This window comes from Ambystoma mexicanum, chromosome 8 (genome assembly GCF_040938575.1).
Source record: "Ambystoma mexicanum isolate Mex_15411 chromosome 8, UKY_AmexF1_1, whole genome shotgun sequence".
In the NCBI taxonomy this organism is placed as follows: Eukaryota; Metazoa; Chordata; class Amphibia; order Caudata; family Ambystomatidae; genus Ambystoma; species Ambystoma mexicanum.
In genome coordinates, this window is record NC_090929.1 from 745,143,754 (window position 1) to 745,169,899 (window position 26,146).

The following is a 26,146-nucleotide window of genomic DNA, read 5'->3' on the forward strand; positions in this document are numbered from 1 at the left end:
CAGCCTGTCTACACAACAAATAAAACCATAGAGGCCATCTTGGAAGGGCCAAAAATCAATCAAATAAGCAGGCAATAGTGGGAAACTTCGTGCCTTCTAAATAGCAAAGCAGCTTCAGGTATTAAAAAGCTCAAAAAACGGCAGCAAAATGAAAATGCCCAAAACATAAGCTAAGGGAGCACGTTAAAGTCCAAAATAAATCCTATTAAACTAACTGGCCCTACCACTTTAGGAAGCACATACCTGAAAAGGAAAAGGGGAGGCTTTGTACAATAGATTGAGCAGGGCTTCTGCCTGGCCCCCCTTATACTTGACTTGCTTTTGTCTTCAAAGATCCTTTTTCACAGCAGGATATTCTTCTGAGTCTTTGTATCAAGTTATTGGTTTCACACCCTCCCTTTAACAAAGAAAATTGTCTCTTGGTGCGAACATGTCCATTCCTTACAAAGTCCTGTTATTGTCAGATTTTTATTTTTTCATGCAAGTTATTTAACTGGGTCGCTAATATTGTTCTGTTGGGAAGGTGACATATCAGAGGAATTTAAGGTGTTGTCAATCTCTGAGTCAGTAATGAAGTGCGGCCATAGTAACTGTGGTGTTTTTGCTATGGTTTATCCTCAATTCCTTGAGGAAACTGCCGTGAGAGACTGGCGTGTTCTGTCATCTATCGGGTTGGGATACCAGGCAATTCAAGGGGCCTTTCTTTTCTAAATTTTCATAAGAACCAAACCACTTGGAAATCATGTTGTTTTCCAAAGTGGGTAGAAGAAACAAGGCTTACAGCTAAACTGAGAAGGTACAGGGTACTGTATACGTATTATAGTCACTCTGCTAGTGTTCTCGTGCTTGTTAAAGATGTTGCTTTTCAATTTCTCTCACTGTGGCCATGTTAGATCTTAACTTATGGGTGGTTTGAGAAATGGGTATCAAGGTTTCCTCTCTTTCCTCCCAATTTCCTTTAGCATATCTAATACATCTCTTGGTTCCCTTGCATAGAGTAGTTTGAATGTGGAATATACCCGCGAGTCATGGGGGAGGGGTCTTCCGGACTGCGAAAAAGGGCCAGAGTGTCATTACGTCCCAATTTGTCCAATCAGTTTCTACAATCTTACACAATATCCTTTTTAATGTTTGATTAAAAATTCTAACAAACCATCGGTCTGGGGATGGTAGACAGATGTGCTCAGGGTTTTAATATTAATTAACTCTTTTTAACTCTTGCTTTAAGGGAGACATTAAGGTGGTACTTTGGTCCAAAAGGATCTCTTTCTGAAATCCTACTGTTGATAAGGGAAAAAGATGCTTTCATATTTGCTGCGATGTACAGTTACACAGTGGAAAGACCGCAGGATAGCAAGTGACGCAGTCCATGATCACTAAAATGGAATGATTTCCCAGTTTGGATATTTCTAACGGACCTACTATATCCATTGTTATCCTTGAAAACTGGTAATGGTTGTAAGGGTGCTGCCTGGACCTGGAGTAGTTGCCATTTTCTGACCAATTTCCCACGTCAGTACAGCATTCTTAACATCAGCAAAGATTTCCGGCCAATAAAATCTGTGTGCTATCTGGCTTTGGGTCTTTCCCACCTCCTGATGGGCTGCAGTCAAATGTGTGTGTGCCCACTCTAGAACAATTCACCTATTGTTTCAGGGAGTCACGAGTTTGGTTTCAAACACTCCTTCTGCAGTCCTCCCTTCCCCTGACACAACAGTCATTTCTTTAAAAAGTAGAAGGGACTACATCCAGCTGTCACGCTCACCTGGTCTCCACGGGGGTGACGCACGAAACTGAGCGATGAATGTCTGCAAGTGCGTCGCACGAAGTTGGATGATGGATGCCTGCACGTGTCTTCTGTCACCTTACTTCTTCCCAGGGGAGCGTTTGCCTGGAATGTTGAAACGAGATGTTAACCGGGCCGTGAGGGGCGGGCTAGACTCCCACCTCCAGTAACCTCCTAGCACCCCTCTCTGGTTATGCCTCACCTTAGATGTTTCAATGGCGGATTCTCCATCCTGCAGCTTATGCAGGGGCGCGGTAATGTTCCAGCCTCTCGTCTGGATCTAGTTGCGTCACTGATCCTGCGGGCTGTAGCAGAGTCTTTGAGTAACTGACTCTGTAGGTAAGTCTCTATGCCAATTGACTCTTGGTATAGTTTGCTTAAATGTTCTTAGTTGCGAAAGTTCACACTATTGTTCTTTTTTCCATTATAGGTGCGGTTTAAGAGTGTGCTAGATGATGGATTGCAGTCTCTCCACAACGCTGAACTGAATTCCTGCAGGTGAGTACTAGCGCGAGAGCGTGGCATTGAAAAGTACAGTAAATGGTTCTTTTCCTTTGCGCGACTAACCTGCTGCTCTTTCTTTCCTGTTCTTCAGGTGTGATGTGACTCCGGAGCGGCGTTCGCATAACCGCCTCAACGGAATTCAGGAAGAACACAGCATCCGGAAGAGTATTAGTTCTCTATGCGTGCGTTTCCTTTTCAGCGGATGCAACGATCCTGTGAGCGGTAGAAGGAAAAGCCTTTCGGAGCGACTGCTTCTCAGGTAAGCACTCAACGACTGTTCTAATTCTTGTTCTCTCTTCCTTCCCTTTCTCCATAGGTGCGGATGGTTCGTGGTTCCCAAGACAGGCGTGGCTGTAGACCGATGAACTGGAGCTGAGCAGGCACAGTGAGCGTTACGCTGCAGGAGTGCAGAATAACGCGAAGCATGTTCTGTCCTTAAGGTGCGGTTTTTATAGCCTTGCCCAAGTAGTCCCAGGTAAAGTAGTCCCTCCAGCCTCTCCCTGCACAAGTAGTCCCAGATAAAGTAGTCCCTCCAGCCACACCCAAAGCTAGATTGTATGGCTCAGTTCTTTAAGGCTGGGCTATGTGTGTGTCCATACTCCCTGCAACTAGATGGAATAACATGAGCCTGGCACCAACGGCGCCAGGACTGACTCCAGGAAGTCCTAAGGCAACCTTTTGGGGCCTTAAAGGTCCCCATGGGTGCCATCGACTGGGGCAGGCTGATCTGCTCCTGATGTCTGGAGGTATGCACCATGACACCAGCTTCTTCACTGGTTAGCCTGCCAAAGGCCTCAGAGAACAAGGTTGTTTCTCTGGGCGAAGATTAGAACAGGTGGGGGGCAACTTCTTCTATTTCTTCATGCCTGATCTCTACTGTGGGGAAGGCTACTTCCCCGGAGCCTTTTGATCCCCTTTCAGTTTCTTGTTGTACCCCTACCTTTTGGGTTATGGGGAACATCCTTTCTGGGATCCCTGGGCAACTTTCGCTCCCTCTTTTAATGTATACAGATTGTTTCTGTGGTTATGTAGGAGAAGGTTTAGATGTCCTCGAAGATCCAGTTCAATGACTCCTGCTCTAACATCCAGCCCTTACCGCCAAGACAATCCCCATCTCGTGGATAGTCTGATATGGGAGCCTTGCGAAGGGATCGTCAGTCCCTGGGTTCAGCCTTCTTTCACCAGCTGGTATTAAACATTTCTCTGTGCTTTCTAAGTCAAACCCTATGGATTCTCTGTTACTAACGTAGGGGCTTTGGCCTTGGGACTCAACTTTGTAAACAGAACAGGTCCCCAACAGTTGATGAGCATCCCACCTCTGACATCATCATATATGGCAGATCAGGAGAAGGATGCAAACACTGATGACATTTCCAATATAGGTTTACTAATTAATAGGAATAATGCCTATCTTTCCCTAACACTAATGGGTATTCCCTACCTATATGAATACCTAAGGTGCTCGTCAGTCATCAGGAATGTCCAAAATAACAAAGGCCCCCATCCAAGCTCTAGCCCTTGCTGACCCTACCACTAATCTAATAAACTAAGGCCAGGAGAATGACTCCCTTCTCCAGATGATGTAATATGATGTGATATATTTTATTTATAGCTTGCCCATACACAAGTGTTTCAACCACACTACTCCCTGCTCACACTGAGCCTGCATCTCCCCCTCCTCTGGGGACCCGGACACTTTCTCGAGGCTGTGCTCGACATGGGGAATTACTGCTGAATTATGGAGCCTACATGCATGCATGTGAGCATGTTGCACCAACGACAAACGAAGTTTGTTTTTTCTGCATTGTGCGCATTCCGTGAGGACACAGGCTGAAAACATCCTGCCTGGTGAGTGCACCTCCTGGATCACCGTGACTTTTGCTGTTTGTTTTGTTTCAGCCATACTATGGCTCATGCTAGTTACCACCTTCCAAGATGGCGGTTTGTACCATCTTTCCCTTTGTCTCTGCCTGCCCAGCTCTTGCCTCTCCAAGGCCCGCCTTCTAAGGCCCTGTTTTTTTCCCTGTTCATTTTGCCAGTGAGTCCCCTTCGCCTCTACTCCCTGTATGCCTGTGACCCCCCTCTCCACCCTCCGCTAGTCCCTGTTTGCATGTGACACCCCCCTCCCCACCCTCCGCTATTCCCTGTATGCCTGTGACCCCCCCCCACCCTCTGCTAGTCCCGGTTTGCCTGTGACCCCCCCCACCCTCCGCTAGTCCCTGTTTGCATGTGACCCCCCCTCCCCACCCTCCGCTAGTCCCTGTATGCATGTGACACCCCACCCTCCGGTACTCCCTGTAGGCAGGTAACCCCCCACCGCTACCCTCTGCTAGTCCCAGTATGCATGTGACCCCCACCCTCCGCTAGTCCCTGTATGCATGTGAACCCCACCCTCTGCCACTCCCAATATGCATGATGACCCCCCCTACCCTCCTGTATGTATGCTACCTATCTCGCCCTTACCCAGTAAGTATGTGTAGCTGCCCATAATTGCATGAAGACCTGCAGGGCGCCACTGCCCGCAGATTTTTAAACTATACAATAGTATGCACTTGCCACTCCACATATGGCCGCTGGCCCCATGCTATTCTGTGTTAATCTCCTCCGTGCATACCTGTGCTACATGCCTACTCTGTACAATTATGCCTGGCACCACACACTTACCCTTCATTACGACTGTACACATATGGGTCGCTGTCGCCATGCAACTTATGGCTGACACCCTGTATATGTTCACTACTATGACCAGGCAATTGCTTGTAGCTACCGCCATACAAAACATGGCAGGCACCAAGCTTTCGCCCACCTACTTGACAACATAAACTATGTGATGCTACCATAAAAGATGTGTTTGTACCATAGAGTCTACCACTATAACCATGCATTCTATACCATGCACTTTTTAATATTCACGAAGCAACATCTTTGTATGCCTGCTATTGGACTTATGTAACCAAGTAAGCCTTCATAACAGCACCACGATGCCCCAGGGCATTGGGTGCTTGACAAATTCAAATAAATAAATTAAATAAAGCACAACGAGGCAGGGGAGGGGAACAAGGGGGGGGTCGAGACAATGATCTTACTAGGCCCAGTGACATTGAGATTGTGCAAGTGTAGGGGAGAGGAAAGGGGAAAAGTGCCGAGGGCATGGGAGGCGGAGCAAGTGCAGGACATAGGATCAAATACAACAAGAGACAAGAAGTGCGGCCAGCAGGTCTAAGTGCAAGGTTAAGTGCAAAACAGCAAGTGATAGATAGCGCAGGTAGGGGGACTGTAGGTTTACAGATATCCCCCCCCAAGTGCAGGGTTGCCAGGAGGCAGTGCAGGTGTGCAGCTGGGAGCGCAGGGACCTAGGCCCATGGTTCAGAGGGTAGCCAGGTAAACCAGTGCAATATCAGACAGGAGATCAGCAGGGAAGAGGACGAGAGAAGGCAGAAGCAAAGAGGAAAATCTTGAGCTGCTTCCGGAACCGGAGATGGTTCTGCTCAAGTTTCAGAGAGGGAGTGAGGCTGTTCCAAAGGGAGGCACCACCGAAGAGAGATATCTGCCCCCAGATCGTTGCTTGGAAAAATCGCCTGACCCTCAAGGAGTTGGAGGTGGAGGAGCAAAGGGCTTGGGTAAGAAGATATTTCAGAAGAGAAAGCTGGAGATACTTTGGTCCCAGGCCCCAGACGGCCTTGTGGACAATGCAAAGGGTCTTGAATTTGATCCTTGCAGCCACGGGGAGCCAATGGAGGGATGTCAGTGGGAGAGATACGATCCCTGGGCTTGAGACCAAGAACAAGTCTCGCAGTCGGGTTCAGGATGAGTTGCAGAGGACGGAGAGTAGATCTTATTTAGCTTTCAGAGTTCCTCTAAATATCCAATCTTTTAAAAAAAATGATTTTTTATACATTTTTCCAACAATCAGCAACTTACAATACACACTCCTCTACCGCTCCCCTCCCCCCACCCCTTGTTGTCAGAGAAAGGCCTTCTTTTTACATTCCAAAAAGTCACTGTGGGTTCACAGAATGTCCAGTATTCTGATTTTATGTGGACACTATTGCAGCATATAGTTGCTTTGTAAGTATCTCAGGACCGCACCCCAATCCTTCTTGAAGTCCTCTTGATTCCCCTGTATCTTGTAAGTTACCCATTCCAATGAAACAAACCGCCAAACTTTCTGAAAACACCCCTGCTCATTGGGATCTGTTGCCAATGTTGAGCTACTGCCAGCCATGCTGCTATTACAAGTGTCATGAAGCCCTGCTTCTGATATTTGGTATACACCCTCGACTTTGGGTCCCACATACCACACATCCAAACCCTCTTATCCATTTGCTACACCCCTTGAAACATCCCCTGAAAATAGCTGTTTCACCACATCCTTAAAGGGTCGCAATTCCGTGAAGTCCAACCAAATATGTCCCCAATCCCCCTCAGTTCTACAACCCTTTCAACAATCTCCTGATACTGAAGGGTACATTGCACACAGTCTGACTGAAACGTACTGCCATTGAAATAAAACGAATCCACATCTCCCTCATCTGAATGGAGCACGTTAATTTTTGGGATGGCTCCCCACATGGTCCCCCAATACTCTTCAGGGACATGTTGGGGAGAAGTTGGACCCCCACCAGGGTTTCTGGGGGTACCAGCTATGGGAAACCCCAACACCTCCCATTTTGCCCAAAGAAATGCAGCAGAGTCCCAAGCAGGCAACAACATGTTCCAAACTGCGTTTATTTCTGGGCAGCAAATGAACATCTTTTCAGTTTCTATGAGCCTTCTTGGCTCTGCACTTTAGCCCGTGCACTCCATGTGTAGCCCATCTTCACCAAATCATTGCCTTCTCCGGTACCCCCCCACAATCTTGAGCATGTGTCTTCCACACACCGCCTCTGGGTCACCTCTCCTTCCTCTCCAAAACCACACCACTAGCTCCTCACCATCAAAATTCGGTATCCTATGCATCAATCTAAAGGTGACGTCACCAAATTAAAAACACAGTACAAATGAACAGACAAATGTGCATACACAGGATAACCCATTGCTTCCAACCCCACAAAGATCCCAAAATAAAACCCCACAATTCCGTAAGCTGTCTTCCTGCTTCAACCGGAGCAAGGTAATCCACAATAAACTCTTATAATTGGACTGCACACGCTGTGTCGCCTTGTGTGTGATACGCCCCTCACCAGGGGAGCTTAACCAGCCAATTATCTTCCGCACTCGGGAACAATCTAGCTACCTACTGCGGGGAAACATCATCCACTCACTGAACTACAACGCTCAATCAGCAGGGAACCTCATCTACTCATTAATCTACAACGTCAATTCATAGGAAAGCCACACCCCCGTACATGTACTCGCCATCCAGACCAACCAGTGCGGCACTCCTTCCGATACGTGAGGAGTCATTACCCCACCCAATAGCCTCATAAACACAAGAAGGGACCACTGCCACCGCTCCAGTCCCAACTACAATTCACGTGCCGATCACCACCAATATCCCGAATTCTGCGACAATGTACAATCACCCACCACCCTATTTACAATACCTCCCCCCACAGCCGTCTTCCCACACCCCAGGGTGGGGCATTCTCTTTATTCCCTTGTGTTTGTTTTAAACTGCACCCGTGGCGTCGCCTCAGGGAACATTTTGTATAGGCACGTTACAAATACCATATATCATATCATATATATGGGATGAACCGCCTCTCTCCAGGAAACTTAACCAGTCAAACACCTTCCGCAATCTAGAATAGCTCCAGCTAAACAATCACTACGGCAATACATCATCCATCATCCATTATCCATACTACAATGCCCTACTCACAGGTATACCTCTATTTAGATACTTCTACAGTCCAAGACTGTCAAGTCTATAGTCCTGGTTATTCACCAGAACCTTTTACCTCGAAGACCAATCACTCCCTACACACAAAAGCTCCAGTCCCTACCCAGACAATACAATTTAACATTTCAACAACATACTGTTCACAATACTTCCTAATACTTAAAAACATTTGCCCATTGTTACCCCCACACAATCACACCCTCCCCTCAAAGCCCATGTTGCTGGTTGCTTGAACTTGTACTTACATTTCTTATGTTGCACTGACACTTGCTCCGCTACCGGACTCCCCATCAAGGCGTTTCACCGGACCCTTTCTTCTGCAGGGTTCTCACCTGCCCTTAAGCGGGATATATCAGGGTGGCCCCCGAGGCCTTTACCCGGTAAATGCGTCTTCCGGTGGTCTTCAGGTGCAGGCGAGGGTCCCACAGCTTCTTTGGTTCGGCAGCAGGGAGGGAAGTTCAATGCAGGGCTTGTGCAGGCAGTGCTCATTCTTACAATGAGCAATGAGCGCCTCACAGAGGGCACCATATTGTTGGGGAGAAGTTGGACCCCCAGCAGGGCTTCTGGGGGTACCAGCTATGGGAGACCCCAACACCTCCCATTTTGCCCAAAGAAATGCAGCAGAGTCCCAAGCAGGCAGCAACATGTTCCAAACTACGTTTATTTCTGGGCAGCAAAAAAACACACAGAGAGCTTCGTGCACAGCGAAAATCCAGGCACTGTCTCCCCGGGGTTGGCTTGCAAGCCAGCTTTGTAACACCCTGCAGGCTGACATCACAGAATTGGACCAGCTCCCAGAAACTTATCTCATCCTGCGATTGGCTGCTAAGTGATAGGTTAACTATGGAGCCCTTATAGGAAGCCTGATCATTGGACATTAGGACTTTTGCGTCAGTGGGCTGGTTTTAACTGCGCCACCCCCATTACCTAATTCTACAATTGTTGCATTATGATCTTCTTCCCATCAGTTTTTGCTTGGACAGGCTTTTCGCCCCAGGGCTCTCAGCTTTCATTGGCCAGAGCTGAGCCATTCTTGGTACAATTATGTTTCAAATGATGTGTGGGTCTTTGCGAAAATGTCTTTCGTTCACTGTCGTTCAAGGAAAGGAATCTTATCTTACTGTAAGATCTTGGCTGCTGCTGGGTTTGCAAGGATCATTGCTGAAGTCAGCACGAATCCCAACTGCAGGTGGTGTTTAGTGAGACAAATGCACTTGGCTGTAATTTTCCTGAAACGTGGCTTTACACTGTGCAATTAGATCAGGTTAATTCATATACGCATCTGCAAGCCTTTAAACAGGGACTCTTGTGTTTTGTAGACTCTGGTATTGGTGCATTGAGGCTAATGTAGCATGTAGGTTGCAATGTTAGTGAAGTGGGTGTCTCCCAGCATATTTGTCACCCATGGGTGCACTGGATTCTGGTGCAAATGATGAGTTCACTGCTTTTTCTTCCTGTTGCTCTGTCTCTTCATCTGCCTGGAGTGAGGGGGCAGGAGTTTGATCTCGATTTTCCCTCTTCAGACGGTCTCCCCGGGTGTTTTTTTGCATTTTTTCATATATTTCTATTCACTATCTCTTTGTGATCATTAAGATATCTATAAAAATTAGACACCAGTTTCCCTGAGCCTTTGTGAGTTGTAACACATCCCTCAAACATGGTCAGCTGTCTAGGAGCCGCAGCTGTAATCCTTGGATAAATCAGCCAATGTTTCAATTGATTATTATGCAACCTGTCCCTTTCCCTTAACCCCAGGTCACAAATGCACTCCTCAAATGTCCAAAGAGTCTGTCCCTGGAACATATCCCGAATGTTCTTGCATCTAGCCCCTTTCCACAGTTTAAACGCCCCTTTTTGCCTTTGGGGCGGAAATTCTGGGTTCTCAAACACAGGGAAGAAAGGAGAGGGGTTTTCCTTGAGGGTGCCTGCTATACTGCCGAGTCCCACATCACCAACCAAAAACCGACTATTTCACTGACCCGGATTTTAGGATCTCTGTTTATTTAGATACAAAAGCCCAGATAGGGATGTACCCGGCCCTGCCCTACCCTGCCGGGTCCACATTTTCTGTGGACAGTCTGCAAACCAGTTGTGCACAACCCTTAACTGTGCTGCCTCGAAATATCTATAAAAAGTGGGAAATCCAGTGTTCCCTTGATTCCCCTGAGCCGTCAAAATAGACACTGCCACCCTCGCCATATGTAACAGAACAGGGTTTTGGCGAGGGAACGAAAGAGTCTTTGGGACCCTAACAGGCAATGCTTGGAAATAATACTAGTAAGGGTTAGTCGTAAATATGAAATTCCCTTATCCACTATCCTCAATTGCGTTTGGGAACTCAACCTTCTCAACATATCTGGGTTGACCGACAAGCTCGGCATGTCCGACTTATGTCTATTTACTTATAACCCTGATAATATCCCGAGCTAAAAGTTCCTTCATCAATGAGCGATTTCTGGGTCTGATAGTGCTACCAGCATATTGTCTCCAAATGTATTTATTTATTGTTTGCTTGTTAGGTGCTTAAACAGCATGTAACATACTGTTTCAAAGCGCCCAAGTGGGTGAGGGGAGGGAAATGAGAGAAATACATTACAAAAGCACAATATTTAAAATAACAGTGGAGGGAAAAGGAAGAAAGGACGAACCTACTATGCCTTGAGAGTATTCAGAACATGCAAGTGCAGCAAGGAGGAGGGCAGAGGGGGTAAGTGCTGGGGAATCCAAGCTCATGAGTGAGCCACAGATGAAGTGCTTAGGTTGTTGAGTGCTAGGTGACCTGGAGCCATGTTAGGAGTAAGTGCGATTCTCCAGGACGGAGGGTGTGCCAAGACAAGGGCTGAGGGTAGACAGGAGCTGGGCCGATTGGGTGTGGGTGGACAGGGGCCCTGAGGATGCATAAGGGCTCCGGACACCAATCACAGCAACTGTGGGATTAGCAGAGAAGAGCAGAAGAGGAGGAGGAGGAAAATACCAAAGTCTTGAGGAGCTTCCGGAATTAAAGTTCTGCTCAAGGCACAGAGGCAGTGAGAGGCTGTTCCATAGGAGGGAGCCAGCTGAGGAAAGTGATTGCCCCCTAACCTCTGTTTAGCAAAACACTTAACACACAAAGAGCTAGTGCCAGAGAAACATAGTGGTCTACAGGGAGACAACATTTACATGAAGCCTCACTTCGATGACTTAGACTATTTAGACTATGCGGATGACACCCAAATTCCCATCCCCATCACTGGCAACTACAACACTGACTCAAAACTATTAACCAATATTTACCTAATCATACAAGCCGGAATGTCAAAGCATGCACTCTGTTTTAACGATCATAAGACAGAGTTACTCCTCATAGGCTCCCAAATGAGACTCCATATACTAGACAGAAAGTTCAACTCCTTTAACATCGACGGTAACAACATAAATGTTTCTAAGGATATAAAAACACTAGGCATATACTTAGATTCCTCCCTGACATTCAAGACCAATCAATGCGACAGCTTCTGCTACTGCCTACACCTGTAAACTTATTAATGCCTGTAGACCTTTCTTGTTCATGGCTAACTACACTTCTATAGCTAGGGTGCTCATTCTATCCAAACTAGACTATTGCAATGCCCTGTACTTAGGAACTAGCCAGCGCAACCGAACACAGCAGCAAATACTCCAAAGCAATGCGCTCAGATCTGCGATGAATATCTCTAGATCTCACCCCATCTCGGAGCTCAGGCATAACGTGCACTGGATATCAGGTAACCACAGAATTGCATTCAAAACTCTGTCACTCGCTGACAAATGTCTCTCAAACCTAGCGCCTAAATACCTGGTCGACAAATTCTCACTAAACATCTCAGACCGACCAACAAGATCTCCACAACTACACTGCCTTGAGTTCCCTAGGTTTAAGCTTCAGAAGGCAGGGGGCAGGAGCTTCCCGGTTTTAGCAGTAAAACTATGGAACGCTCTGCCATTAGCCTTAAGAGTAAAACCCTCTTACATTAACTTCAGGAAAATTGTGGCGTCTCATGCAGGAGACATAATAATATTGATGTCGTATTATCCTGCCTACCTGCGATGCACTTCAATGAATCTTGTACTGTTTCGATTTTATGTATACTGTATAATATGTGCAACTGTAAGCAATGTAAAGAAATGCGCCAAGATACCTAAGGGTTCAGTGTGCTATATAAATAAACAAAATAAACACATAAAACACAAAAAAAAGAGTATTTAGTAAGATAAAGTTGAAGATAGTGTGGTTCCCGTGACCAGATAGCCTTGTGAATGATGCAGAGGTATTTGAATTTAATCCGTGCCGTAACCGGGAGCCAGTGAAGACTTTTTTTTTAATTAAATATTTTTATTCATTTTGGCATACAAGAAACATTAACCATATAACATGACTCCCCCCCCCCCCCCTCCTCACCGGAGGTTTTGTCTGTCGCTCCTCACGTTACTTGTTCGATAGGGTTCATAAGATATCCAGTATTCTTATCTTGTGCGGACACCATTGTACCATGTAGTCACTTTGTAGATAGGAGAGAACTGGACCCCATTCCTTCTTGAATCTCCCTTGGTCTTCTTGAATTTTGTACGTTACCCATTCAAGCACCACAAAGTTCCATAGTTTATGCAACCAGTCCTTTTTTGGTGGGGGAGGGGGGGTGGTTGTGGTTTCCAGTTTTGGGCAATCACTAGCCATGCTGCTATCAGCAGGGTAACCATGCCCCGCTTCTGCAACTTATTTGTTGGCTTTGCTTTTGGGTCCCACATGCCGCACCACCAGAACTTGTCCCCCAGTTGGTCGAGGCCCTGTAATATTTCCCTCTTTTGTTTCCTGACCTCCCCACAGAATTCTTGTAGCCTTGGGAAGTTTCTCAAGATATGCAGCCAATCCCTTGGCATTTTGAATGCTCTTCAGCATTTATCAGACGTTTGAGGGAACATCTTGTGTATTCTTTCCGGCGTATAATGCCATTGTAACATTACTTTTATCCACATTTCCTCGAGTTGGATCGATCTTGTTATTTTGGGGATTATACTCCACAGGTGTTCCCATTGGTTTCTATGAATGGGCTCCCCTGGTGTTACCTCCCATTTCCTCATGTAATTCCACTGAACTTGCTCTTCTTGGTCATTCAAGTGCTTGTATAGATTAGATACCAATTCTGAGCCATTCCGTGATACACCTTTAAGTTTCCTCGGTCCCGCTTCCTAGTGAAGGAGGAACAGTAAGCAGACAAAAGGAGGACCAAGCAGCCCTTGTGGCAATAAGCCCTGCCGCAAAAAGGGCGCCATTCAGCTGTTTGAGCTGTTTGGTTGGACACGGGACGAGCGAACGCATTAAACTGGAAAGTTCACGCACTAACCTTCGGCTACCTTGCAGAAGTGTGAGTACCAGCTTTATATTACTGTGTAACACATTAAGTATCCGGACCGGAGCTGCCTGTGACTGAGGAGGTGAGACCTGTTTTGTGAAGAGGTCTGTAGCCATCAAGGCAGGGAAACATTTTCTCACCATAGGCATTTATATGTACTTTATTAATTTAACTAAGCTCATAACTACATAGATGAGCATCGGATGAGATAAAACCGCGGCATTGGAAACTGTGAATAATTCCGTGGAGGTAATCTGAGAGATCTTGAAGGCACACTCTTTAATATCATCGACAAGGTAACTGCGGGCAGGAGCCTTTGAACCTCTCTGATGAGAGACTAGAGACCACTGTTTGCTCCTTTTGAGAAAATGTACTTGCAGCAAAAACCGCCTGAGGGCTATCTGTGCATTTCAACTACTTGTGGTGAGGCCCAGCCGCAGAACATAGGGGGAGTGCTTGTTCTGTGGAGGCTGCTGGAAATCTCTATCTAAACGCAATTGGGGTGACCAACTGAGTTCAAGCTCCAAACGTTTAAAGGTAACTTTAGTGAGAATTTACACAAAATTAACAACACATCCTTTCTGTCTAGCAGTCTTTTTGAAGGAATTAATAACTATTCCATCAGTATCTTAATAGCAAGTAATCTGTAAGAGCTGATATGAAGTTGCGCAGTATGCTCCTTATGGACAAGGAGAGTGGGGTGGAAGGTAATGGTTCCTATCTGCCAGATCCGGGAACTGGGGGACATTCCCCGGTCCAAAAGGATGCTCAAGACAGACATCCCTCTATACAAACAACTACTTATGCTCAACTGCATGATGACGTAAGGCTTACCACCCCAAGGCGTAGTGGTATGGAACGAGTCCATGAAACTACGCTCTTGCAAAATTGGCAGCGGGGCCTTGAGTATACAGTAACTGCCAAAAAGATTCAGCAGAACATTCAAGCCCATTTTGGGGGAAAAAGGCATAAAAGCCATAATGATGTGAAGCGAAGTGTAATGCCTAATTGGCCCACACAACAAACTACATTTCGCAGTGCTGACATGCACTCTTTGATCGATCGGCTGGATAACGAGGCTATGGCTCACAATGGACAAGGAAGACTATTTTCCTCCCCACAAATCAGTAACCCTTTAAAAACACCAATACTTGAATCACATTCACCAGAAGATGTAACTCAGACAGATCTGCCCACAGCCAATCCTGAACCAAGTTCAGACACGTTGATGGCATTAAACTTTGTTCTGAACTCGTTATTTTCAGTTTTTGAACTTTTAAAAGCAGAAGTTCAAACTCAGGCGGGCACACTGTTGGAGATGACAAACTAAGTGGCATCAAATGAATCTACTTTGGTGGGTTTGGTCTCGGCTATTAATACCAATGTAACTTCACCATTAAGAGACCTAAGACTAGAAGTAGCCAAGCAAGGGCTTGATATTTCATCAATACAAACTATGTTAAGCCTTCAGAACAAAGCAAATGAAGGTAACAATGTTTTATTGAGTGAAATGGCCAGATCTCTGAACAAAGTGGTTATTCCGCAGGTCTCGGATACAAAAGAAGAGGCTATTTCAAACCAACTCTCTGATAATACACCTCTTTCAGAGTCAATGCTAGAGGAGTTTTTTCGGCTGGCAAATGTAGCAGAAGGGGAATTGGACAATTCCGTGAAAATTATAACTAAATCTGAAGAGGAAATGGAGAAGTAAAACAAGGAGAAAGCTGGATGGAAGCCGGCACAGTGTCAACGGTCAAGAAATAGAAGAAAAATGAGAAAGTGCCAAGAAGCCAGGAAGAGATCAAAAACTGCTCAATTCACCCTTAAAGAAAGCAACAAGAAAACAAAGAATAAAGGCGCCCCCATAATTACTACTTTTGAGGCATCGGACAAACAAAAGGAAAAAGCAATGCCCAAAGAGGATAAAGTAGTAATAATATCAGCAGAAGGGATTGAAAATATTCCAGACTGCTTTGAAGAAGAGTGATCCAAATAAAGTACAAATCAAGGGGAAGAAGAAAAATGCCAACAAAAAGATCAGGATAAATGTACAAGGTAATAAAGAGAAGAGCACCAAGTTTATGAATATAAGCATTGGTTGCCAAACGGAATTAAATCAAAAACATCACAATAACCTGTGAAAGGATCCAGAGGAGAACACAGTAAATGGATCAAGACTGGGTAAAGTGCACCAAATTGCTAGTCCTTTCTCTGAAATAAGCCATAAAGACAATTCAGTGAATAAGGTTAAATAGGCACCCATCTTCTTGCAGAAAACTAAAATTGCCAGCCAACAACTACCAGCCCAGGCTCAAAAAAGCCTTAAACTGGCTCTGATTTTCTTTGCTGCTAAGAAAAGTGTGACAGATCTTCCAGCAATACAGGCTGCTTTACCAACTGTCATGGCACAGGATGTTTTACAGCTTGGATCTCTGCAAACCGGCTGTATTTACAATGGTCCGGAAAATCTGTGTTTTATCCCTCAATCTAATCATGATAACCCTGGCTTGGCATCACAGAAGACAATTAAAGAAATCATGCCGCAAACTTTAAATAGTTCTAATGAATATGCTATCCCAAGAGCATCGTTAAGACTCTGTAGTAAAGTCAAACAACATAAGTCCCTAAATCGGGCGGTGAGCCTGGGAATTATTAGGAAAGTTAAAAACTTTTACCTCTTTTCATCAAAAGACATTGAAGCTGTGACATTCCATTTGGCACAAGACCCCTTCGTAGTAGAAGTAGTCTTTTCATACATTCATTAAAACGCAAGTGCAGGGTGGCAGAGAGGAAATGGCGTGCTTCATGTTCATCCTCTGACAAACTGGCCTGCCGCCTGCTCCAAAGGCAATACCGTCTCTCTGTTCTCACCAAGAAGAAAGCCCTTATCCAAGCCCGCATCTCTGCGGCATCTAACAACTCAGCTGAACTCTTTAAAATCTGCAAGGAGCTTGCCAACCCTGCTGCAGTCTCTACCTCTCCTGTCCCCTCCCAGGCCCTCTGCAATGCACTGGCCTCCCACTTCATCTCTAAAACTCAGGACATCCTGTCCTCACTCTCCTCCTATCACCTCCCCCCCTCTCTTCCCTGCTCTTCCTCTGGCCCTTCTGCAGCCACCCCTCCTCCCTCCTTCTCTGCCTTTCCCCTTTTTTCTGCTGACGAGGTTTCCAGACAAGTCCGATCTATGAAAGTCTCGTCTAAACAGATTCACCCCTGTTCCTCCAACTATCAAGGACCACATCGACTCCCTGGCTCCTGCCCTGGTTGACTTTTGCAACCACTCCTTCGCCTCTGGAGTCTTCCCATCCCCCCTCAAGCACTCCCTTGTGCACCCTCTCCTTAAGAAACCCTCTGCCGACCCCTCCTGTCCTGCTAACTATCGCCCAATCTCCATCACTCCCTTCCTGGGCAAGCTCCTGGAGAAACTGGCCATCTCCCAGCTTAACCTCCATGCTGAAGCTGTTGATAGTCTCCACAGACGGAACTATGAAAGTTAGCATGTCCACTCTAGAACTGTGAAAGTTAGCATGCCCACTCCTAGACGGAATTGGGAAAGTTAGCATGCCCACTCCTAGACGGAATTGCGAAAGTTAGCATGTCCACTCTTAGATGGAATTGTGAAAGTTAGCATGTGAAAGTTGCATTTAGAAAGCCTCTCCGTCAAGCTTAGAAATGTGCCCAATAGCCTCTCTGGTAAATTGAATTTAGATGTGTGCCCAAGATCCTCTGTGAAAAGATGCATTTAGAAGCGAGCCCAATAGCCACTCTGTGAAAATTGCATTCAGTAGTGTGCCCAATAGACACTCTTGAAAGCTGCATTTAGAAATGTACCCAATAGACACCCTGGAAAGTTCCATTAGAAGTGTTCCCAATAACCCCTCTGTGAAATTTAGAGGTGTGCCCATTAGCCGCAATGAGCGTTACATTTAGAGGTGTGCCCAATAGCCTCTCTGATAAATTGAATTTAGAAAAGTTCCTAATAGCCTCACTGGAAAACTGAATTCAGAAGTATCCCCAATAGCCTCGCAGGAAAATGAAGTTAATAGTGCGCCCAGTAGCCTCTCTGTGGAAAATTGAATTTAGATATGGGCCCAATATCCTCTGTGAAAGCGGCATTTAGAAGTGTGCCCATTAGCCACGCTGTGAAAGCTGCATTTAGAAGTGTACCCAATAGCCTCCGCGAATGTTACACTTAGAAGTGTGCCTAATAGCCTCGCTGATAAACTGAATTTAGAAATGTTCCCAATAGCCTCTGTATGGAAAATTGTACTTAGAAGTTCGCCCGGTAGCCTCTCTGGGAAAGTGATTTTAGAAGTTTGCACATTGAAAGAGCATATAACCATTCTTACCACACCCCACGCTTACTCTCTCCTTTACATCACCACTCAACTAGAACACAGAGATACTATGACACCATTCGGTATAACTGTTCCCATACGAACATCCACCGCTTACTCCACATCATTCTATGTAAACACTGCTGGTCTCACACCCCCAGCCAGGCGTTTTCCTCAGGCCTAACGCAGCCACATCCGTTCCGGATAAATCCTGCCAGAACGAACACATTCTCCTGATCTCTAAACCACCACATCTACCGCTAAGAAGCAGCTATTACATGTGTACCGCACGAGCTGCACACATATCCGGTGCACACACGCACCTTTTGACTCTCCCTACTCTCTCTACTGATCTGAACTTCGGTTCCCAAGGGCGTTCAACCTACCAGCGCCTTCAGACCATACCAATGGTATATAAGGCGCTATATAAGTGCAAAATAACAATAACAATAACAATCATCTACAGCAAGAAATGCCATCCTAAACTAAACTGAAAATGTGGAGATATATGGCTTGGAAGTGTCAATTAGTGACTCAAAGAGTGACCTCGAGGTTCCTGGTAGAGCTGTAGAGCCCATCGTAATTCCAGCCTCTGGAAATGAAGTGAACAAATTTAAAAAAAAAAAACATAAGTGACAGGAAGATGCTCTTTCCCTCATTCCTGAGATATTTAGACAGGTTTTGCAGAAGCTGGGTGTAGGCTCCCAGCAGCTTTAGGAGGGACGGTTTACACATTGTCAGTTGGAACATGCGGGATTCCAGCTCATTTAAGGTTAAAAGTATGCGAGAATACCTATTCAATCTAGGAGATGTGATCCTATTACAAGAAACCTGGCTGGTGAACCCCTTGAGTATTGAGAGCTTTAGTGTACTTTGCGTGCCAGCTTCTCAAAAAGCAAAAGGGATGCAGTCTATTGTTAGCCTTAAAAAATCAGATTTTCAGAGATATAGTTAGCTATGAAAATAGTTTAGGCATTCAGGCGTGTAGAGCTAGCTTAAGTTATAAAGGCTTAGCCCTCGATTGGGTGTTAATCAATATATACTGGAACCCCGCCTATTCAAAGCGGTCTGTGTTTTTGGAACTTTTGGATTCTTTACTGGAGGCAATTAAACTAGATCTAGCAAATAGCAGTATCATTTCAGCTGGTGACTTCAATGCGGACTGTGTGCAGTTAAAAATGGTAGGAAGAACTGCCCAACTGCAAACAAAACGAAAAATGGGAAATTGTGGGTAGAATTTATGGACTCTTGGGATCTTAATATGATGAATGCTAGCTCAGAAGGAGATTTGGGGACTTCTAAGACATGGCATAGAGGGGACTCTTCCTCGACTTTAGACTATGGGCCTCATTACATGCGGTAACCATGGCGCTATTAGCGCCATGGTTGCTGCCGGTAGTTTACCATGTCCGCCTTGGTGGATGGCAGAATTACCGTCCTACTCCAAGGTGAATGGGGGCTGTAATTCCCCAATTCACCAAGGCACTGCCCCATTCCCATTTTTGTCCCAATAGGGCTCAATGGGAATGGGGAAGGAGCTAACTACGGTACCACAAATTGCGGTACCGTAATTAGGACCAAGGTCCCTTTAAGGGCCGGTTCCTTAACGGTTGGTAAAACCAGCCGTTGAGGTCTGGTCCCGCAAAGGGACCTCGTAGTAAGGCGGTAAGGGTTTACCGGTACCGGTAAACCCTTACCACATTCTGTGTAATGAGGCCCTATGTATTTGTTTCCCAGAACTTGCATGCATTGCCCTCCACCTTGGTTGTGAAGCATGACGGTGGAAGCGACCATAGTAGGTTGGAACTATCTTTTCCCGCTCTTTCTAGCTCCTTTTTAAGTGAAAATAGGCAGCTATTGAGTGGGAATAAAGGTAAAATTAGATTAGTTAAGTATAGAAATGAAGGTGAAAAACTAAATAAGCAGCTGAAGAAGCTTCCTCAAGTGATCTGGGAAACAAATTGCAACCCGATAGATTTGTTACATTTCTTTGGGCCACATATGCTCCCAATGAGCCAGCACAACAGGCGAAGCAAAAGTATACCCACTCTTTTGATGAAAAAACGCAGAAAAGGAAGAGAGAATATAGGAAAGCTTTACAGCAAATAAAACAAGCAGGGTATCCCCCAGAAACTTATAAGGCGGAAAAGAGTAGAGTAAAGGCAAAATACAGGTCTTGGTCAATTCTTCAGAGAGCCTCCCGACTTCAAAATGAGGGAGAGGAGATTCTAAAACTACTTAGAGATAGGAATACCAAACATTTTTGGTCAATCATTAATCACTTTGAAGGCGGTCCCTGAAGCACATTATGCAATCGGATTTACGAAGAAGGATTGGATAGAACATTTAACAGAAGTATTTAAAAACATTGATGGCTCCCATTTTCTGGCTACACTACTTAGACCATGGCAGTTGAAGTTCGACATGAGGGATATAGAGGAGATAATTATTAAATCATTTACTTTACGGGCAGCAGGCCCTAATGGCCTCATGTACCAAATACTGAAAAAATAACCAGTGTTGTGGTCACAACTTCTTTTTCGTTCGTTTAATGAGATCTTAAAGAGGCGCTCATTTCCAGATTCCTGAAATGAATTCATCCCATTCTTCAAGGCCAGAGATCGTCGAGCAGCGGCTAAACATCGACTCATTGCACTGCTCGACATAGAAAGTAAAATCTTTATGTGGCTTTTGTTGAATGAGGTGACACAGTGGGTAGAAGATCATGGTATATTATACCGCTTTCAGACGGGCTTCGGAAAGGGCATGTCAACAACGTTAAACAGCCTTATTTTAAATCTTGTAAGTGAACGGGCCGAAAGAAAATAGATGGTTACCCCTTTTTGGTGCATGGGTTGACCTGTCGAAGGCTTTCCACCAAGTAGATCGGGCCCTGCTTTGTTGGAACAAGCTAAGACAGTGGGGTCTGCCAGAAACACTTCTTACTATGTTGGTGGAGCTGCATAAGGATACTAACACTAGAGTTCGGTTAGATGAGCTGGGGCATCTGTCAGAGATTATAGAAGTGGAGAGGGGAGTCAGACAAGGGTGTCTGGGCACCCTTCTTTTCTTTAAGCTCTTTCTGGCAGATACGGGTATGTCTCTGAGTTCATCTGCATTGGTCAACCCTGTGTTGAATGGGAGAAAGATCGTTTGGCTGGCTTATGCAGATGACATAGTTCTGTTAGATAGAACATCAATAGGTCTTCAGCACTTGTTGACGAATTGAGTATCTATGCAGAAAGCAACAAGCTCTCTATAAACCCTGCTAAATCGAACATTGTGAGGTTTAAGCACCCACAAAAGAAAACAAAATGTGCCAGCTGGGAATTAAATGGTGAAGCAATCCAAGTGGTGGAGTCGGTTAAATATCTGGGATAGATCATCCATGCCTCTCCAGCCCTTTACAAGGTTGAAGCAGAAGTTACAGCCAAAGTAGTGCAGCTGAAACTAAACCAGAAATTTTGAAAATTTTCAATTTCTCCTTTGATTAGGTACTATTTGGCAAAAATAGTACTAGTCATTCTATATGGGCTGGGGCCAGACCACGTTTGTGGTCAATCAACTCGGACGTTTTTGAAGGGCGGTTATGGAAGAAAGTTTTAGGTCTTCCTGTCTGTACACCCAATTGGAATCTTAGATATGAACTTGGTTTAAAATCTTTAGAGTGTATGGCCAGTTGGAAATTAATGTCCCTATACCGAGACATTACGGATGGTAAAGAAACAACCTTATATAGTAACATTAGATGTCACATGTTGAAGTCCAAATCCGTAATCCTTAGATCATTGGTAAGATTGGTAAGGTAAGAAAACTTCTAGTAGATCTCGACACTCTTCCAACCCTTTAAAGATTGAACAAAAACTTGAGCTTTTGGACTGTATAACAACAATCGAAAAAGTGCACATGGGGCATCTGCTCACCTGTGTCTGTGTGTTGAAAAAGAATTAGGATGCCTAGCGATCTACCTGAATACATTCCCAGACAGTTTGCTGCATAATAACTTCCTATGAATCAGGCTAAACCTGGTTCATTGTGGTGAAGTTTTGGCAAGGCGCCATCAGGGTCATAATGCAAAACAATTGTGTAAAGTTTGTATTGATCCAGTACAATAAACACTGAGGCACTTACTTACGGAATGCGAGGGGACATGGAACTCCCTCATGACACACTTTAAGCGTTTTGTCCGAGATGATGAAAATATCATCTCAGAATTGTTCTGGGCTAGTATCATCTCGGGGAGCAATGCCGCACTATCCTCTGCAGTGGTATGTGTGCTAAAAAGCTGTGAGATCATTCTGTAGAACTGTATATGATGATAAAATCAAAAAGAAGGTGAAGCTAAAAGTAAATTTTGGCAAAGGTATTAGTGTGGTCAGGAAGTAGGATAATATAGTTTTATGTATTGTTTTTTTAATGAATGTACTGTTTTATCAATTTTGTGAAGACTTGCGAGTAGTAAAAAAAAACAAAAAAAAACGATTACATACCAACTTTATTGATCCGTGTTTGTTGTGATATATTGTTCAAAGGGCACAAGATGTCTTGTGGCTGCCGCTTTTATCGGTGGGGCGCTTAGCCAGTGTTTCAGTTGGTTATATTTTTCCAATAGCCCAATGGCTTGTGCACAGTCTTCAAATGTTCCAAGACTTTGCCCTTAATACATGTCCCTTAATTTCTGGCAGCCTGCCGTATCCCATTTCCTGAATGATTCCTTATCTGTCCTCGGCGGGAATTCGAGGTTGCCAGAAGGATGAATGGTGCCAGCTTCATTGATAAGATCCCCCACCGATTGCCCCATCCCATTCTTCTAATTCTGCTCCTATTATCTCACTAATCAATGGGTTAGGGTGCCTCTTCTTTTTATCTAGCCACATATGTCCCTGTAGAGCTGATCCCGCGTCTGCCCTTTCCGGTCGTGCCCATATTTTGCTTTGATCTCCTCTTAGCCATTCCCTAAACAACCCTTAATTGTGCCGCCTCATAGTACCTGAGGAAATGTGGAAATGTCATCCCTCCTCTTTTCCTTGGGGCCATGAGTGTTGTCTTTGGAACCCTTGGAGGTTTCTTCTTCCATATGTTGGCGTTTATTGCTTTATTCGGGGAACTAAAGAAAGTCCTAAGCACTCCAATCGGTAGCGCTTGGAAGTAGTACAATACTCTTGGCAGGGTCACCATTTTTATTGTGGTCAGGCGGCCCCACCACGTTACCATTAACGGGTTCCATTTTGTCAAATCTATTTTGATGTTTCTTAATAGTTGGGGATAATTTGCTCGTATAGTTGATCTATTTTTTGTGTGAGGGTTATGCCTAAGTATTTTACGCCCTCTTTGGACTGTTTTAGTTGTGCCGCCCGCTCTAGCCTATTTATAATTTTTGGGTTTCCAGACAGGTTCAACATTTCTGTTTTTTGTTTGTTTGTTTTTTTATTTTTAACCCTCAGATCTCAGTAAAGTCTTCTAATTCTTTTAATAGGAACGGTAGTGATTGTTCTGGGTTTGATAGGGCGACCAGTAATCATCTGCGAATGCTATGATTTTAAGCGATTCCTCCGCCATTTCTATTCCCTTCAGATTGGTTGATTCTCTTATACTTGCTAGTAGTGGCTCTAACTATACAGCGTAGAGGAGAGGGGATCGAGGGAAGCCTTGTTTAGGTCCCCTTCCCAGGATAACTCTATGTTACTGTTAAGTAGTCAGCCGGAGACAAGCAAGGTTTTTCTTTCAAAGTTGTTTATTTTCACAACTAACACTTCACAGGTTGTTGAATTCAGACAAACTGATGACGGTTCCTTTCACCTCGCCGGCATTGGTACTGCGACTTGCTTTACGTGCAATTCAGCGGTTATGCTTTTATAAGTCCCAAACAGCCTCTTATATCTCCCCGACGCGTATAGGCTTTCACCCCTCAACCTACTCCTCTGCCGGGACAACGAAATAAAATAAAATAGCAATTGTCCACAATTCACACCTCGTAATAAATTTTCCTCCGGTTGCCGCTTTTCTTCTCTGGAACGCTGTCTTGAGCCTTGGACCTGGTACGGCGTCAATCTGTGGGTTTTCCGCTTCTTCCTAGTAAGCCCACTCGTACTCTCCGCTGGTCTCGCTCAAATCGGGTGCGGCGCCCATCGCTACGCGCTGTTCCTGCAAGAAAAGACCCCACATGAGCCTCTTGGAGTTGCTTTTAACCCTTGCCCCGCTCCTCCCTGTAATCAGCCTTGGGTGTTCCCAGCAACAGTTTTATCACACCTGACCCTGATTCCCCATCTCCTCCCTGCTCTGCCCGCTGTGGGTTAACCCTGTACTTCGTGTCTGTTCTGGTGGGTCTGATACGATAAGCAACCCCGGTTTTCCCTTTCCTTAGTTTCCTTTCTTTTCCCTATCGGTGGGCCCCCTCCCTGATGCGGTATTCCGTGGGGTATCCTGGGATCTGTAGTCTTTTACCTGTTTTACTTTCCCTTAAAGGCCAGCATTGGCAGCCGGCTGATCTCTTCCACAACCCCCTCCTTTCTCCTGTGATCCAGGGCGGCCGCTACTGCTTCAACATCATAGTTACTATGCCATTTAACGCTACGCGTATTGATGGCGTTGCATAGTTTGCTCTTATCCTGTTAATATATTTCGTCCCAAAGCCCATTTGTTTCATCGTTCTAAACAGCATAGTCCACTCAACCCTGTCGAATGCTTTTTCTGCAACTAGTGAAACAAGGATCACTGGGTTGTGTGTTATTCCTGTTTTTTCAATGAGGTGACAGATTCTGCGAGTATTGTCAAAGGTTTGCCTGGTTGGAATGAAGCCGGATTGGTCCTGTTTTATTATTTACTCTAACAGGTGTATCAGTCTATTAGCAACTATTTTAGTGAACATTTTAGCATCTAGAATTATTAGCGCTATTGGTCTGTATGATATTGGTATTGGTGGGTATTTGCCTTGTTTATGCTGTGCTTCGTTCATTGATGGCGGGATGTTTTTGTTGGTCTGGAATGTATTATACAGTTTCATGAGGATTGGGGACAGAATACTACTATATTTCTTGTAGAATATCGCTGTATATCCGTCCGGACCTGGAGCTTTATTCTTAGGCAACTCCCTTTTGAACGTCCTCTAACCTTAATTCCCCCTCTAGATCTGCTCATTCTACTTCAGCTATTTGTAAAATAGGGAGCCTTTTTAGATATTCTATTTGCTTCTCCTGTCATGATCCATCGATCACGCCCCTTCTAGTCTTCCTGGTCCCTGGCACGTCGGGGGTTACTCGCTGTAGTACACCCAACATGGCCGTATACACGGAACGCGGTCTATCGACCTTTACGTCCTATACAGCACGTTCTATAAATTAGCCACTCCCCTGCGGTTCCGCGCGTCTCAACGCTACCGATAGCTGTGGTCTGACGTGCTCCGTAGTTCGTTCTCCTGAACTGTGTTGCTTCCTGGTTCCCGGACCTTCCTCCTCCTCCTTTCCTACTACCTTCCTTGACGCTGTCTCTTCCGCGTTCCGCGCAGACCACCTCCGTGTGCTGCCCCCATTCCAAGCTTCCTGGAGTTTCCTAGATCCCGGACGAAGAAGCTGAGCAAATCCTGGACTCCGAAGACGGCCGAGCGGGTTTGCAGAAAGACCCGAACTGCTCGAAAGAAAACCCCGACAAAGGACTCCGCAAAACAGAGAAAACAGGTGAGAAAAGGGGAAACCTGTGACATCTCCTTTGATGGGTTACCTGATGTGTATAGTTTGTGGTAGAAGTCCCTAAAGATTTCCCCCCATTTCTTCATGTATCGCCTTCTCCTGCCTGTTCTGAAGTTTCATGATTGGTTGTGACCCCTTTTTGTCCTCATTTGTCTGGTTAGGTGTTTGTCTGCTTTGTTGGCCTTCACATAGTGCCAATGCATTGGATGTAATAGTGCTGTCTTGGCTTTCCCTGTCCTATGCGTCAGCCCTTTCCTTAGCTTGATACTAGGGGATTTCACCATTTCTTTTTGAGTGTCACTTAATTTTGTTTCCAATTCTTTTTCCCATTGTCGTCTCTGGTTCTCCTTCCTGCATTCAGAGCTCTTAAGTACCCCCTCATCACTGCCTTAAAGGTGTCCCATTTTGTGTCTTGCGAGACCTCAGTCGTTTTCTATAAAAATATTGTTTATTAACCTTATTAGTTCACCTTGTATTGGATCGTATAGGATATTGGTGGGAAACTTCCACTGCCATAATCCCCCCTTCGTTTTTCCCACCCTCAAAGGTGATCCATAAGGGGGCGTGGTCCGATAGTTAGATGGACCCTATTTCTGTTTCTTTCACCTTCCATACTAGTC

General features: G+C 45.2%; 1 protein-coding gene across 1 annotated transcript in view; it reads right to left on the bottom strand.

The window, feature by feature from the left end:
• The window catches only part of TLL2 (tolloid like 2), a 1,535,386-nt gene that overhangs the window by 263,301 nt on the left and 1,245,939 nt on the right, over nt 1-26,146 (bottom strand). The window lies entirely within an intron of this gene.